At 45.4% G+C, this 17,235-nt stretch overlaps 1 long non-coding RNA gene across 3 annotated transcripts in view; it reads right to left on the bottom strand.

Annotated features, from left to right (window-relative positions):
* Positions 1-481: 481 nt before the first annotated feature.
* LOC121087437 overlaps positions 482-17,235 on the bottom strand; it is a 40,579-nt gene continuing 23,825 nt past the window's right edge. Inside the window, exons 4-5 of one of the 3 annotated variants that reach the window (XR_005827608.1) lie at positions 13,603-16,347; positions 482-493 (exon numbers count right to left, since the gene is read on the bottom strand). This is a non-coding gene — a long non-coding RNA (uncharacterized LOC121087437). Of the gene's footprint in view, positions 494-12,585; positions 16,348-17,235 lie in introns of those variants that run through there. The other 2 variants (XR_005827607.1, XR_005827606.1) reach the window with 2 other exon arrangements.

The following is a 17,235-nucleotide window of genomic DNA, read 5'->3' as shown; positions in this document are numbered from 1 at the left end:
GAATTTAACAAGCTTTTGACAAAGCTCATTAACACTACACTGCTGCGATCCGCAGGCAGGGCCAGCAAGGAGCAAGCAGCTGCTGCTGTGACACTCGAGGGTGAGCTGCGGCAGCTGTGCCAGGTAGCAGGTCCATACCTGGAAGAAGAGGGTTTGAAGCCGTTCCTCTGCAGCGAGAACTGTACAGCCCCAGCACGGACCTGCCGTGCAGAGGAGCCACTGCACAGCTGTATTCTGAGCGTCCCAGCTGGTCACCACCTGTGTGCAGAGACAGGCGGCAGGGACCCCATGCAACCCTGCTCAAGCTCCTGCCACCCTCCGCTGTCCTCCAGAGAGCTGTCCTGGCCCAGCACGATAGCAACTGGCGCTAGGGCTAGTAGCCATTTGCTTTTGTGTTAGAGGATGAGTGGACTGAAACTACTGAAAACCTACAATATTCCCTGCGTGTAAGAATGTACGATGCAGCTCTGCATGCAGATCAGAAGAGACAGCACTGCGCAAGACTAGCATTTTAGCCATTCACACTGAAAGTAATATTATGATTTTGCATTCATATTTCTGTCCACCACTAGTTCCTTCACCACCTCACAATATCTTTTTTACAGTGAAGTGATGTCTCAGATGTCCCAGTTCTGGTTCAGCAAGGGACATTTACTTTATAGGAAAGCCCAATAACAAATTTGGTTTGCACTGAAACAACTCAAAAGCTCCCAGCTAACCCTGATGAGAGCTGAGGAGAGCTCTGAACTAAGTAAAGCCCATTCTGATATGCAGGAACTGAACACTGGAGAAGGGGCCCATGGAAGAGCCATACAGCTCCTGACTGAGCTCAAACGCAAAAGGAAAGCACGCGGAAGGTAGAAGCAGAGACAGGCTACCCGGGAAGAACATAGAAGCCTTGTCTGAATTTGCAGAGTGAAGCCGGGAAGGCCAAAGTTCACCTAGGCTGGAACACATAGAGGTCATTTTGGCCAACAAGAATTATTTCTAAAAGCACACTGGCAGCAAGATGAAATCTAAGGAAGACATGGCCTTGCTGTGTAGCAGGGCAGGGAACCTAGTGACAAAAGACACGGAGTAGGCTGACTGCTTTTCTTTCTGGCCTTACGTTTCAACAGTAAGGTCTGCCGTCTGGTCTCCCATTTCCCTGATCCTACTAGCCTAGTCTGTGTGAGCATGCCAGAGGGCAGCAAGGGGAGGGCTGCTTCACCAGGGAGGGTGAGACAAGGGTAAAGACAGCACAGGCAGGGATCCTGCCACAGGGGTACGGTCCCACAGCCCTTGAGTAGGAGCAGCGACAGCACCAGGTCCTATCAACCATCCAGTGATCATCAGGCAAAAGCAAGGTAACGAGTCAGATCCAAGGTCAACCCAGGAAGTCAATGAGTCATGACCACCAGGAAACAGGCCTGGAAATAGGTCCTACAGCTGCAACATAGCTCAGGAAGGGACTCATCGTCTGGGCCTGGGCTCAAGAGAGCTCCTGGCCTCATGGTCAGTGGGGGTGTGGGTGGAGATCCCAGGTGAGGGTGGTTAAGGCAATTACAGCCTATTGGTGCACTCAGGGCTTCAGCAGAGTGAAGAGTTGCTCATAGTTGAGTAAGATACAGTTAAAGAGCATTGAAGCCAATCAGATAGAAACAAGTCTACAGGACCAGATCGGATGGGCCTGAAAGTCCTGAGGAGTTGTGCGGGCCCTCTCTATCATCTTTGAAAAGTCATTGTGACTGAGGGAGATGCCTGATGTTTAGAAAGAGACACATCACAGCTATCTTCAAGAGCAACCACCCAGGGAAATGCAGGCCAATCAGCTTTGTCTTAGGTACAGGGAAGGCTGCAGAGCAAATCCTCCTTGGAAATCTTTTCCAGCCACGTGAAGGTCATGAAGATGATTGGGAGCAGTCAGCATAGATTGTTCACAGGCAAATCACGGCTGACTAACCTGATCTTCTCTGATAAGATGCTTGGTTCATCGAATCATTGAATAGTTTGGGTGGGAAGGGACCTTTGAAAGTTGTCTAGTCCAACCCCCCTGCAAAAAGCAGGGACCTCTTCAACTAGATCATGCTGCTCACAGCCCCATCCAACCTGACACTGAATATTTCCAGGGATGGGGCCTCTATCACTTCTCTGGGCAACCTGATCCAGTGTTCCACCACCCTTATCATAAAAAATTTCTTCATTATATCTAGTCCGAGTCTCCCCTCTTTTGTTTTAAAACCATTACCCCTTGTCCCATTGCTACAGGCCCTACTGAAATAGGGAAGGGCAAGATCCCAAGCCCTGGGTCTCAAGAACTTTTTCAAGGCATAGTGTTTCCTTTACACAACATAAACATGTTGAAAGACTTCATCTATGCTTTGTCTAGGCCAGCTTCCATAGGCCATCCCAGACAATTTTAGTAGATATATACACTCATAAACACTGGATTAGATGAGGCATACTGTTTCTGCATTGTGGCTGTTTCTGTGTTCCCCTCGAAGGTCTTGTGAGGTTTTATTTCTTGTTTAAAGCAGTAAATTACTTCTGCCAGTTTTCTTTTTATTGCCTTTGTCTGAGCAGCAGAGCAGAGAGGGAGGCATTCTTGGCTGGGGCTAGAGGGAAAGCCCGTGGGAAGTGTCATTGCCAAGACCTTGGGTTTCATGCAGTGTGTGTGGCATCAGGATCGTCTTCTCTCAGTCCAATACAGCTAGGCTCAAGGGAAGCACAGTCTCTCTTTCAATGAAATGTATGAATCAAGCATAAATATTTTGTCTCTTGAAGACAATAGGTTGTTACATGAGTGCAGTTCAGTGGGAGTATCTTTGAAGTAATGGAGGGAATAGTTCCTTTGGGGTCCACTGCTGAGCAAAGGAGTCATTCATGGGAATTAGCCCAACTGGGATCCCCCCAGTGCAGAATTCCTCTTTGTTGTGTACAGCTTTGCACGAAGTCCTGATGCTTTTCCCAGGTCTACTTCTAAATCTCACCAATGCACCCCAGACCCATAACTGATGCAGGTAAAAAATGCATTACATCAGTTAACTCTTCTTCTAGTGCCAATGCAGATCCACATTAGACTTGCAGCAGCTTTAGTGGAGCTACTTGTTAGAAGAGGAGGTGAGAACTGCCTTTGTTAAGTGTGTATCTGGGCATTGAAAATGAATGGCCTCGTTTCTAAAGGAATGGAATCTTCATTCATTAAATAAAACACAATAAACTGTGTTAATGGTTAACTGCACTGAGAAATAATGAAGTAATGCCTAGACACTATTTTTCTTATCCATGTACTAACATTTATCAACTCCTGAAGTGCGATGAAAATATTTCCCTTCACAAGTCACAATGCTTTTCAAAATGTGAAGACCACAACTTATGTTATGGCTTCAAAGTCCTCTAAAAAGACAGAAAACACAAGTTCCTCTGGAGAACACTTCTACATTTAGGTGATATTTCTTTCACATTTAGGTCATAAATGTGAAAGGCAAAATACACCAAAGTGGCAAATTATTTAGATAACAAATGGAGGACATCACAATGGATTGAAAATAAAGTCATACTTAGCTTTGTAAACAAGGAACTTACCAAAGAAAATTGTTTCCTGCATATAGTACTTTGCAGAATGAGAATAATCAGGCTATATCTAAAACTGAACACATGCACACCATTTCCTAAAAGTCTCAAACATGACTGAAATGAGCCTCAGTGCTATGACTGAACCTCTGATTCCTAGACAGGCTCTGGTGACTACTCATGTGAACGGTTTTAGCATCAAAATGTTTTTTCTGCAACCACCCTGATATCTGCTAGAAAGACAACACAGCTAGGCACACACAGTCCAGGAGGATCCTGCAGAGCACCGATGATAACTTTTTGACACTGGTGGTGGCAGGATCCAACAAGGTGAGGTGTGCTGCTGGACCTTGTACTAACAAACAAAGGACTGGCTGGGGATGTGAAGGCTGGGGGCAGCCTCGGCTGCAGTGATCATGAGATGGTGGAGTTCAGGATCCTGCATGCAGGAAGCAGGGCAGTAAGATTGCAACCCTGATGGAGGAATCCCATGGGTTAGGGCTCTGGAAGGCAGGGGGGCCCAAGAGAGCTGGCTGATATTCAGGCTTCAATTCCTCCAGGCTCAAGGTCGGAGCTTCCCTATGAGTAAGGAATCAAGCAAAGGGGGCAGGAGGCCTGCATGGAAGAGCAAGGAGCTTCTGGCAAAACTCAAACAGACAGATCATGGAAAAAGGGACAGGCCACTTGGGAGGAACATAGGAACGTTGTCAGAACATGCAGGGATGCGACGAGGAAGGCAAAGGTCAATTGAGAATTAAATCTGGCAAGGGATGTCAAGGACAAGACAGGCTTCCTCAAGTACATCAGTAACAAAAGGATGACTAGGGAAAATGTGGGCCCGCTGCTGAATGAGGGGGGTGTCTGGTGACAAAGGACACAGAGAAGGCGGTGGTACTGAATGCCGTCTTTGCTGCTGAGGCCGGACCTCAGGAACCCCAGATGCTGGAGGCAAGAGAGAAAGTCTGGAGACAGGAGGACTTTCCCTTGGTCGAGGAGGATCGGGTTAGAGATCGTTTAGGCAAACCTGACACCCACAAACCCGTGGGCCCTGATGGGATCACCCCCGAGCACTGAGAAAGCTGGCAGACGTTATTGCTGAGCCACTGTCCATCATCTTTGGTGGGCATGGAGAACAGGAGGGTGTCTGAGGACTGGAGGAAAGCCAGTGTCACTCCAGTCTACAAAAAGGGCAAGAAGGAGAACCCAGGAAACAACAGGCTGGTCAGCCTCACCTCCACCCCTGGAAAGGTGATGGAACAGCTCATCCTGGAGGTCAGCTCCAAGCACGTGGAGAAAAAGAAGGTCACCAGGGACAGTCAACGTGGATTGACCAAGGGGAAGCCGTGCCTGGCAACCTGACAGCCTCCTACGGCGAAATGACTGGCCAGGTGGATGAGGGGAGCGGTGGATGGTGCCTACCTTGACCTCAGCCCGGCTCTTGACACCGTCCCCCACCAGAGCCCCCGGGCAAGCTCAGGAGCGTGGGTCAGGCGGGTGGGCAGTGATGGGCTGAGCACGGGCTGAGGGCAGAGCTCGGGGGCTGTGACCAGCGGCGCAGAGCCCAGCTGGGGGCCTGTAGCCAGCGCTGTGCCCCAGCTCAGCACCGGGTCCCGTCCCGTTCAGCTGGGTCATGGGTGACCTGAGGGGACGGAGCGCAGCCTCGGCAGGTCTCCTGATGGCACAAACTGGGAGGAACCGCCGGGACACCAGCAGGCCGTGCTGCCCTCAGCGAGGCCTGGGCAGGCTGGAGAGCCGGGGGGAGGGGACCTCGTGGGGTCCCACAGGGGCCAGCGCGGGGTCCTGCCCTGGGGAGGGACAGCCCCTGCACCAGCACAGGCTGGGGGGGGGGGCTGCTGGGGGGCAGCTCTGCGGGGAAGGGCCGGGCGGTGCTGGGGGACAGCCGGTTGCCCGCGGGCCAGCGGTGGCCCTGTGGCCGAGAAGGCGGGTGGGACCCTGGGGCGCGTTAGGGGCAGCGTGGCCAGCGGGTGCAGGGAGCTGATCCTGCCCCTCTGCTCGGGCTGGTGAGGCCCATCGGGAGTGCTGGGCCCAGCGCTGGGCTCCCCAGTCACGGGAGACAGGGAGCTGCTGGGGAGGGCCCAGCGGGGGCTGCGGAGCTGGTGAGGGGCCTGGAGCACCTCCCTGGTGAGGAGAGGCTGGCAGAGCTGGGGCTGTGGAGCTGGAGAGGAGAAGGCTGAGGGGGGATCTCATCAGTGTAATCAATTATCTTAAGGGTGAGTGTCAAGAGGATGGGATCAGTGACAGGACAAGTGGCAATGGGCATAAACTGCAACATGAGATGTTCCATCTGAATATGAGGAACATCTTTACTCTGACAATGACAGAGAACTGGCACAGGCTGCCTGGAGAGGTTGTGGCATCTCCTCTGGAGACATTCAAAACTCGCCTGGACACGGCTGTGCAACCTGCTCTGGGTGACCCTGCTTTAGCAGGGGCTTGGACTAGATGATCTCCAGAGGTCCCTTCCAACCCCGACCATTCTGTTATTCTGTGATTCCTCACAAAGTCTGTACCCATGGATCCTTCTGAAAATTATGCATGTCCTTAATACTGCGAGACCACGGCAAACAGGCACTCCCTTTGGTTCCTGCTGTGATCTGGGGACAGGCTCTGTGCTGGCACCAGCTCCAACAAAACCTAGATGCCTCTGTAGCCTGATTGATGGTGGCCAGACACCACTGTTCCTGGAGAGATCTTCTAGACAGCAAGGGTTGGTGTGCTGCATGATCCATCTGCGCCCCTCACCAAAGCCACAACACACGTTACAAGCAGGCCCTTCTCTTGCCACTGTCTGGAGTGATCAGCTGCTTCAACTCCATGAATGTTTAAAAGTAGTATGGTTAAAAAGAGGCCCTTTGGGGGTTTTGTAGTGATTCGTGGAAAAAATGAAATTGTGATGATGAAAGTGCCGTTGAAGTCATACTTGTTGCGCTGCACTATTCCTTCCTCTACAACTGTATGCAACTTCTTTGATGGGTTTTTCTGAGATCTGATGTAGGCTGTTGTTGTTCTCTGGTATTTAGGGAAATCCCCAAATTAAAATTATTGCAGTAGCAATTTCATAATTCCATGAAAAGTTTCATAAAAATGACATTCATGTCATTCCCTGAAGTCATCCTTGCAATTACAAGATATGTGGTTACAGTAGGAAGAGGAAATTGTTTGTAAAAATACATATAAACTATAACATGTAATTTATAATAATATACAATATATTGTTGTTATGTTATATGCACATGCTTCACAGCCACACACTGGCTATCATTTTTACACTGATGCAGGCAAAGACTGTTCACCTAACAAAGGCTGATCCACCAGAATCACGTCTCAGAAGGGCAACTGAGAAAGTCATATTTTCCTCAGTCTAGAAAACTTATTTCAGTGGATCATGCCATTGTTCAAAATAGAGGAAAAAGCACTTGTGTTTTGCGATCAAATGTTTCAGATAATTCAAAAGCAATAAAGTTTAGGACAGCAAAATTTCTTGAAAAGAAATCCGATTTTGAGTAGGAGAGTCTTAGAGATAGCTAGTGCAGTCTGTCAAATCAGTATAACTGATCAGCAATTAGGTATGTGACAAGACACTGTGCATTTTTAAAAATCTTTAAAGAATAAGATTTTTTAAGAGACTTAGAAAAACAAAACACCAGGCACAGAACTTTTTTCTTCTGCTAACTTGCGGTTTTATTTCACTATTGCTTTCTTGAACTAGTTGCAGAGTTCATTACCACACAGTTTGCTTTCATTTTCTTATATAAGCACGTTTTCCCTTGTCCCAAGTGAAACAGGATATCCATCTTTCAGGATGAAAGATGCAATACCTTTTGCAAGACCATTCATTCGTATGTCGTAAGAGCACAAGCATTTAGCAAATTACATTGTGGTTAAAGGAAGTCTGCAGATTTCCTATTGCAATAGGTTAAAGCTTTTGTTGAGCTACAAGATTGACTAATGTGGGACACTTCCTACTTCCCCTTACTTTGATGTCATATATTTAAGGGAAGAGCAGTAGAAATAATAACTATATTTTATTGTTTATTTTTCTCAGTTTGCCATGACACTGACTTTTAATGGGAGCAGCTTTAAAGAGCACATAAATGAGCTGGAGGTGCCCCTTCAATCCCGTGCTATTAGGCAGACTACCCCAGTGTCATCCGTGCAAAGACTATGGGATCTGCCTTCATCCCATTAATGAAGTACAGTGATATTTTTTTAAAATATAATGTTAACAGTTAAATGCCTATGCTGCATTGTCATTGATAACAAAAACTAGCTAAAAATCATGAAAAGAGCTTAAAAAATAAACTGATTTTGCTAAGGAGATTTTTCAATTATATGTAACATAGTAAGACAACAACAGTATACATATTAATTTCTTAATAACTTGCTCTCCAAAATTTTAGTTTTATTTTTGAAAGAAAGGAGTCACCAAAGTAGAATTTTAGGGCCTGTTGCTCTAGGAAAATCCACAACGATGATAAGGTAACTAGGGAACTAAACACTGACACTGCAAAGTGTAAGTTGAGCAACTGACTTCTTTAGCTAGACTGTTTCTCCTTTTACAATTTTCAGTTTACCAACATCCAGCTTCATGAGCTGCTTAACTTTTGGTCTTGAAGAAGAGCAGAAAGGTCTGGGCCAGTGAATCAACATCTCTGCCTCTTCAGCATGAGACCTTGCAAAGCCTGGTCTCAGAGACATCCAAGAAATTCTCCACCAGACAGGGAAAACCTTAGCCAACCTGCTCCATAGACTTAATGAAGGTAAAAAAGGTAGGAAATGAGAAAAAAAAGAGGATGTATTTGAACAGAAATATCAGTTTTCCCATATTCATTAGAAAGGACATGGAAACCAATATCACTATGGTGTTTATTTAAAAAAAAAAAGGGAAAAAAAAAAAAAGAAAAAAAAAGAAAAAAGCTTCCAGCAGTTTTTAAAGCATTTTCTTTACTTATAAAGGGACTTTGATTCTTCAAGTGAAATTACATGCATATGTACCCTTTAAAAAGTATTTTGTAGAGGTGCTATAAAGGTTTGTCCACTTCAAGTCCATGACTACTCTGTGATGAATATCACATCCCACTTAAAAATGTTAGAAGGTTTAGAAGGAAATTGCTTAGCAGCACATTAACAGGCCTGGTCACACTGGCTCCTGCTGGGTTTATATATTGTGAGATCGCCTTTAGTTCCAGGAACATGAGCTATTTTCTTCAGGGGATTCTCACCTCATGCAAAGTCCAGGATGAGTGCTGCTTAGGGGAGGAGACAGCTGCTCGGCACTTCCACTCTTTTTCAACAGACAATGCCCCTCTCATCTATCGCCATCCAAGTCTTTCCTGAAATTTTCTACTCCAGGAATGGTGGAGTGGTGCTGACTGCAACAGGATTTCTACCACAGCCTTCTAATACCTCACATAAATGAATTAGCTGAGGTAAAAGATGACATTAATATTATTCCTATGGAAAACGGAAGACAAAGAGCTTTTCCTGAGGATATCTATAGATTGGATCAAAAAATACCAACATTTTTCATAAAATAAAATTACGTCACGAAATAAAATTATTTCAAGACAGTTTCAGCTACACAAAGTAATTAATGGCAGAGGAATCAGGTCTCCCTCTCTTCTGATACTGTCTCCATGCCTTCATATATCACAATTTTTTTGCTAAGATGCTGAAGATTGCAATGACTTTGGCTTTAGGTACTTGGAAAATGAAAAACACCACTGTTTAGCTTTTAAAGTTTGGTCATAATCAGTGGCCTGCAGGGGCTTCTTATGACAACCAAGACATTGCCAGTGGTTTGCCTTCTGTAGTACAGAAGGTAACAAAAGGACCATGCCTGAGTCCTTCCCTACTGGCGGTAACTTCCAGTGCCAAGGAAGAAAAGGTTTTGAGCAATTATAGGAACTATTGTGTCTCTACAAGTTCTTCAGACTAAGTAAGGTCTTTCATTTGTGTTTCATTTTGAACGAAGCATGTCTCTCAACATTAGGTTTAGAGTTCGACTGGGAGGGGGCCACTATGAACACCTTCATTTTATATCCTAAACCTTGGAGGGCAGTTGGCTTATCCTTAGCATGCAGTGTATAATTACTACCTAAATGATTATAAAATACTTCAGGGAAGATAATGTTTTAAAATGATCTAAGAACTAAGCCTAAATAAGAATTTTTTTAAAAAAAAGGTTTTAAACATTGTTTTTAAAAGGGTCAAGTTCATTCTGGAGAAGCAAATCAAGCCCTGGGGACCTCTCTTCCAATGAAAGTGGTTACAGTACAAGCAGACTTTCAAACACTGTCTTCTCAGACCTCATTCCTAATCTGCCTCTTCCGTTTTACATGTCATTTCCAGCAGTGAATAAAGCCCTGAGGAGAAATAAGCCTAATTATTTGTACATGGCCCCCCACAGTCTCCTATTTGATTATGTCAAGCAAGAGTCATTCTGCTGACGCACCTCTCGCCAGCCGGCTGTACAGTATAGCAATGGAGCTCCTTCCCTCGTTCTGCTTTCCTTCTCCACTTGGCAGAGATACGTATGTGGGATTTCGCAGTGTTGTCTGCCAGCTTCGAAAGGAGAGATGTGTCAAACTACTATTGGTTGGTTTCAGTTTGTAAGGGCTAAAATAACAATATTTGAAGCTTCAGACAAATACCAGGAAGGAAAAAAAATCTCTGCTGTTGATTTACTGGAACACACTATCATTGAGACTTGAAGGGAGGGAATTTAAAAGGAACAAACTGCACGTATTGCGCAAGCTATTAATTTTACCATTTGATGAACAAGCCCAATAACGCTTGTCCTAATGTAAGAACGTAGGTAACACACTACAACTCACAGCCGTCATGCCTATTTTAAACTGATCTCAGCATAACTTCCCAGATTAACCAACTACTACACTTTCTCAAATAACAGCTGAATTCACCCCTTCTCCTCTGTCTGTTGCTTCCAAAATCATTTCTTGAATACAGTCAGAGCACAGCTAGTAAGACTTTTAGGGATTAAACTCAAGATCATTACAATATACCTAAACTGTCTGTTAATATGCAAACCCTAACAAGCACACAACAACTTTTTCGAAACATAAACTCGAGGTCGCATTTCCTATATATGGTATCTCACCTCCTTAATACAGCCAGGGCATGTTATTCGAGAGTTATCGTAAGATTTGTGTGGGTGCTGGAGCAGAAGGAAGAATAAGAGGTCTACTAAACACTCAAGGTAATGCTGAACTACAAAGCAGGACTTTGCACAAAGACTACGTGCCAGATGTGTGCACCCTGCTCATCAAAATTAGCAGCCAGAGAATTCACAAGCCGTTTAAAGCACATTTATAGAACAAATATTTTTTCCTAAAAATTGCTAGGCAGGTTTTGTAGCAATGTTGTGCAAGGTAAATATAAAAATAACTCATAAATATCTTAAGGCAAGAAAAATATTTCAAACTTTTTGGCCATCAGTAAGTTCTGCTATTTAAATTAGACTCAGGAAATTTTCTTTATTCTTGGGACTTCCTAGGCAGTTACAACTGAGAAGCCACAGAAGACCTCATACAAGTTTGATAAAGCGAAATCGCTCTGGCATAAAACTACTGATTAGCTGTTAGAAAGGTAGTAGGAGTCCATGTCGCTATTTTTAAAACCCTACTCTGTTGATCCAAAACACCCACGCCGTTCCCGAGAAATGTGAAATATTCTGAAAGACTGATAAACGGGTTTTTTAAAAAAAGTTTTCCTCCAAGCAATTTTCCACTGCCAAAAAATAAGTAATTTTTCAAACCAAGTAACTCATTTGGGGATAGTTGTTTTCACATTGTATCAGAGATCATTTTATGTTGCTTGTACTCCAGACGGTCCTAAAAAGCTACTTAGTTCAACTCCGGTACAGGTAGGAAACTCGCCACCTTGCAGGTGCTTTACCATTTCCCCAAACTGGGGCTGTAACCCCACGCCCTTCATCTACTGCCTTCTCTACAGCCTTCCCCCTTGCCCAGTCCCATCAGAGCCACCTCCACTGGCTCCCCGTGCCCTTCTCTTGGGGCAGAGGCATTGCAGAGTTCCCGGAGAGCAGGCAAGGGACTTACCAGGTGGCTCCTCCGGAGAGCTCCCCTGCCTTCCCAGGAGGTGTTGGATGAACCATACATTCTGGAGGAAACACACACATTTGGTGGGGAGAAAAACTGAACTGCTTGCAAGGACCAGCTCTGTGGCAGAGCAATAAATTAAACCTGTGGAGGCCATCCGTGAAGATGGCTGCTGGTCTTGGTAGCCCTTCTGCATGGCAGCCTTCCACAGATGGTTCAGTCTTCAGTGCATTTCATATCCCTTTATTTTGGCCATGAATATCCATACAAAATACTGTTAGTACCAGAGATTGTCTGTGAATTCCCACAAAGGGGATGTTGACATGTTCTTCTCTGTTCCCTGCCCAAAGGAAAGACCACATACAGTGCTGCCATTCTGTTCTAGCAACTTTTTTTTAACATAAGATATAGGGCAAGCGTCAGACCTTAACTCCAAAGAGGTAAGGATGATATTTTAGATAGCTATATCCTGCTGTACCTAAGCCTTTAAACTAATTGCAGCAATACTGTGTTCAGGAGAAGTACTCAATTAACTCCCCAGCTTTCTAGGGAAGTTTTGCACTTTCTCCTGAGCCTCATGCTACCATGACTATACTGCCAGAAGATGCTCAAGAGAGCTACTTCAAAATGCAGGGACCTCAGTCACTACATTTACTGCAAAAATCACCAATATAGGGTTCTGGTGGAATCCTTTTATTACTGCTTTCAGTTTCCAGTAACCTCCATCTCCAGGGCCTTGAAGGCAAAGAACTGGGAACTTTTTACCCATGCTAAGTAGAGGTCAGAGAGGGTCAGTCTGTCCTGGCCTGCCCACAGGTTTGAGTGTGAACATGTAACGTTCTCAGCCCTCTCATTTCCCTGCAAAAAGCGCTGAACTCCCCTTCCAGAACAGGCAACACACACAGCACGCTTGTAGATGACTAATACGGTATTCCATGTTGCAAATATGATTTATTCTATTGTCATTATTTTTATTACAGTCAGCCCAAGAATGATCCTTGTACTACTTTATCTCAGTAATGGGATAGTTTGGCAACAATATCACTGGTTTTCCTCTTTCTAAAGAGAGGAGACATTTTTCAAGTGTATGTTTTTTGAAAGCCATGGAATTGGAGGGGGGTGGGGGAGGGGGTGTGTGTGCCAAAGAAATGGGTGAGTCAGGCTGCTAACAGATAGAACATGCAGATCTTTTAGAAAAGCATTAAGCTGTTCCTTAGGCTGACTTCACAGACTGATACAGCCATCGTGGTCTGAGCAGAACACTCGTTAGCACATGAATCATAGCAGAACAACAGGTAGCTAAACGTACAATGTTATGGCACAGTTACATCAATGTTCAGGGTAATAAAAGAGAGAATAAAAATAAAGAGTCAGAATACAACTGTATTATTCAGCCTGATTAGAAGCCAAAATATTGTGATGAGCCAGCCAAAAAAGACAAACGCAGTCACACACACATCTTTCCACTGCCCCAGTAAACCTTTGGCAATCGAAGAGAGATTATTTGCTGCAGTTTGATTCTGCTAGACAAGAAGAAGAAGGTTGGAAAAAAGACAGTGCACACGGAAAGGGACTAAGGTAACCACCAAACATTATCAGGGAGCATTTTCTTGTCTGTGTAACTGAGACTTACATGGGATGAGGACAGTAGGAATGTGTGGGAGCCTTGCCAGCCCCATGCTGCCTTGGTGCATGATTTGCTCCACGACAACTCTGATGGAGCAATTTACTCACTTCCTATCTGCTCACAGAAACTCCTACCTGCTTTCTGTGTGCCAAAACTGGCCAACTATCTTCATGTCCACTCCACTGAGTAGAAATACCTGAGTATAATTTATTTTAGAGAAACACAATAACACATTCAGAAAGTGGAAAGATTTGCTTGTTGAGGGATGGTCCAGTGACCCAGTAACGTAACACTTCTGCTAAGTCACTGGTTTTTGAAAACAGGGGAGTGAGAAAGCCTTTCCTAAGACGGTAACTCCAAAATTTAGAAAGCTATTGAAAAGCAGATTTCTGAGGGGTGGGATTAACTGGAAGAGACACCATAAGGTTTTCAAAATTGAAGTCTAGATTGCCAGAGTTGTGCTCTTTGCTGTAATTAATCCAATCCAAAACCTAGATCCCTGTAGGACAGTTACCATTTCCTGTGCATTGAATTCTGCACCACCGTTTTATTTCCAAGTCAGAACAGGTAAAAAGCAAGAGCTGTACCCAGGCTGTGTATACAGGATACTCTTAAGACACTGAGACACAGTCCCCATCACTACTGAAAAAAACCACAGCAGTCATGCAGGGAGATGTGACAAGTACCCAGCTTTCAGACCACTGCAGGCAGGAAAAGGTCATCCTATTTCAGAGGGAATGTTGGTGTGTGTAATTTGTTTTCCATTTCAATAGATATTAAGTTAAACATTATAAAAGACTTTGTGACCGGGTCTTTTCCTCCTGCATACTGCTGGGAAGCTGCAGCGTTTAGAGGCTGTGATCTCACTGACTCCAAGGAAATCCAGCAACAGCATCAACAGCCAAAGAGATGGCAGCAAGCCAGGCCAGTTTCGCTCAGAAATTTCTGCTGCTGGGGTATGCAGAGCTGTCAAAACCCTGGCCAGTGTCACCGAGCTGACATGAGAACTGGGGGAGTTTCACACCGCTGCCCAGTGCTGGGGAACCAGCATCTTCCCAGCCCTCTCACCCCACAATACGCTTTATTGAACTTCTTTTTCAATTAACCCTTGCTGTTGGCCATGAAGGAGCAGCCAGATTTTCTCAGTAAGAGTTACCCATAAGGACAGAAAAGTTAACATTTCAGCAGCAAAGACCCGCGGTGTGACCTGAGGCCAGCCAGTGCCGATACAAGGCACTCCTGGATGTACAGGGAAATTAGGAAAGATGACAGCTGTAGAGATAAGATGAAGAAATAGAACAACTTTCCTCACTGAAAGGGCCAAAGCCCCAAAACCAGTCTGGAAGTCTGTGGTTACATAGTGTGATACATGGTAAGGAGATAAGAGTGAGGCTGGAAGAAGTGATACTGGGATGAAGCAATCAGCCACACTCATAGGAAACAGCCATGTTCCACATTCTTCCAAACACATCCAAAACACTTGTAGCATCTTGTCCAGTTTTTGGCTGGTGTCTCTGACTCTGTTACATTACTGCAAAATAATCATTAAAAAAATAAAGAAAGATTAGACTTGCACTGACAGGCGTCTGAATACACAAGTGTACAGAGGAATGTGATGGTACCTGCAAGATGCAATATAGACTAAATATCTTCCAACTGTAACTCCTATAACGTCTTCCAGAGAGTGCCATTTCCACTTCTGTTCTAGCCTGCAAGACCTGGAAACTTAAAAATGAACTTGTTTGAGATACAGTCTATGTTAACAGAGAAAATTCACAAAGTTCAGTATGTTTTAAAGGCTGTAGGGAGCAAATGTGGCTCATAACAAACCCTGAAGCTGGAAGACTGGAGCATAGCATTTAGTGCTATGAAAAAATGCCTATCACAGTCCTAATGAATATGTGTTTAAACTCCAAACACCTGTTGGTCAATTATAATAGAGCGCTGTGAATATTTTTTTAAGTGTTTTTGTAAAAAGTCCAAGTATAATGAGTCCCGCTCTGGGTGAGGCTGAGAAAAACCTGCTATGTAATTTCAATGTGCTCTGCTGCTTTTCTGATTAGAGCTGGCTGAGATCTCCCTTAGCCTATGCAACCAGGGCATAATCTGCAGATTTTTGAATGTTAATTTGAATGATAATTCCCATTCAGCAGATGAAACATCATAAGTACGGTTACTTCTTTAAGAAACCCTGATCATTGAAATATCATGTCTAGAAAAACAGAGAGCGAATTACCCATGGGTTCAGGTTCATTGCATTTCGTGATTAACCTCCAGGCCTGAGGTTTTTCTTAACTTCAATTCTAACTTTAGACATATAAATTCAAACTGTCACATGGCTTGAATTATCAGTAAAGACACGTGCATGCAAAACAATGGTTAGGTACTTTTGAAGAAGTACATAACTGCTAACGTGGGTATTTGGCCTCAAGAAGTTTCACGTGGGCTTTGACACTAATTTACTAGGTTTCTTCAGACAAGACAGCTTTTGCATTTTGAATCCCCAGTGTGTACAATGAAGGGAATGACTGTAGTTAACCTGTTAGGGACTGCCGGTTTGATTAATTACTGTAGTATCACCACTGGCAGCAGCTGCAGAGTCAGCCAGGCGCTGCAGTTCCGTCTCACGCAGGCAGCACCCTGGTGCATCACGCTCTCCTTCGCAGAAAAGGGAAGTGGGACAGGCCGCTGCACAGTCCCGGAGAGCTTTGAACAACAGCTCTTGCCCTCGCTCTGGGAGAAGTCACCACCACGGTCTCTTGCATTTTCCCTGTAGCAGGCTTGCTGTTACACTGACTAGCCATGGCTCTCAAGAGGCACCGAACACCTTTGGGTCAGTTACTCAGCGAATCATCTTCTGCCTGTGAACAATCAGATCATAGAACTTAAGGAATTGAGAAGAGAGGGGAAGGGATAACATTCTCTTTTTTGTCTTCACTGGTTTCCCCAGAAATAAATGCCTTCGGTATTTCAGCCAGCTGCAAGGCTTGTGCCTTCTCTGTTTCATTCTCAAGAGGTACATCTGGTTTCTGGTCAAGGAATGGCCCTTCACCTTCCCTTTTTCCTCTGAAACGAAATAAAACGTGGGCATCTGCAATGTAATGAGAATGAAACCACTTCATTCACTTTCAGAGAGACTAAGTGAAGTTTCCTGAAACATAACAGGATGTGAAAGCAGCAGCAGCACCCTGAGCAATGCTCCGTGAGTCCCTGCAGTGGCAGCACATCTTGTTGCAATGTCAGGCTGCCCAGGGAACTTCTGTTCATTCCACATACCTCTTCCGATGACATCTCGACCTAGTTCATTGCTTTGAAATTATTACCTCTTGAAGTTATTGGTGGCCGGCCATAAGCGGCTCCGTGCTGGGGCCAGGCCTGTTTAATGTCTTTATCAACGATCTGGATGAGGGGATCGAGTGCACCCTCAGTCAGTTTGCGGGTGACACCAAGCTGGCCGGGAGAGTTGATCTGCTGAGGGCAGGAGGCTCTGCAGAGGGGGCTGGGCAGGCTGGGCCGATGGCCGAGGCCACTGTGTGAGCTTCAACAAGGCTGAGTGCGGGTCCTGCACCTGGGTCACACCAGCCCCACAGAGCTGCAGGCTGGGGCAGGAGTGGCTGAGAGTGCCTGGTGGGAAAGGACCTGGGGTGTTGGTCCACAGCCAGCTGAACGTGAGCCAGCAGTGTGCCCGGGTGGCCAAGAAGGCCAACAGCAGCCTGGCTCGGACCTGAAACTGTGTGGCCAGCAGGACTGGGGGACTGATCGTCCCCCTGTACTCGGCACTGGTGAGGCCACAGCTCGAATAGCGGGTTCAGTTTGGGCCCCTCCCTGCAAGAGGGACGCTGAGGTGCTGGAGCGTGTCTAGAAAAAAGGCCGCAAAGCTGGGGAAGGGTCTGGAGCACAAGGCGCATGAGGAGCAGCTGGGGGAACTGGGGGTGTTTAGCCTGGAGAAAAGGA

Source organism: Falco naumanni, chromosome 4 (genome assembly GCF_017639655.2).
Source record: "Falco naumanni isolate bFalNau1 chromosome 4, bFalNau1.pat, whole genome shotgun sequence".
Classification (NCBI taxonomy): domain Eukaryota; kingdom Metazoa; phylum Chordata; class Aves; order Falconiformes; family Falconidae; genus Falco; species Falco naumanni.
Note: the sequence above shows the minus strand (reverse complement) of the source record. Positions and strands in the feature narration are given on the sequence as shown.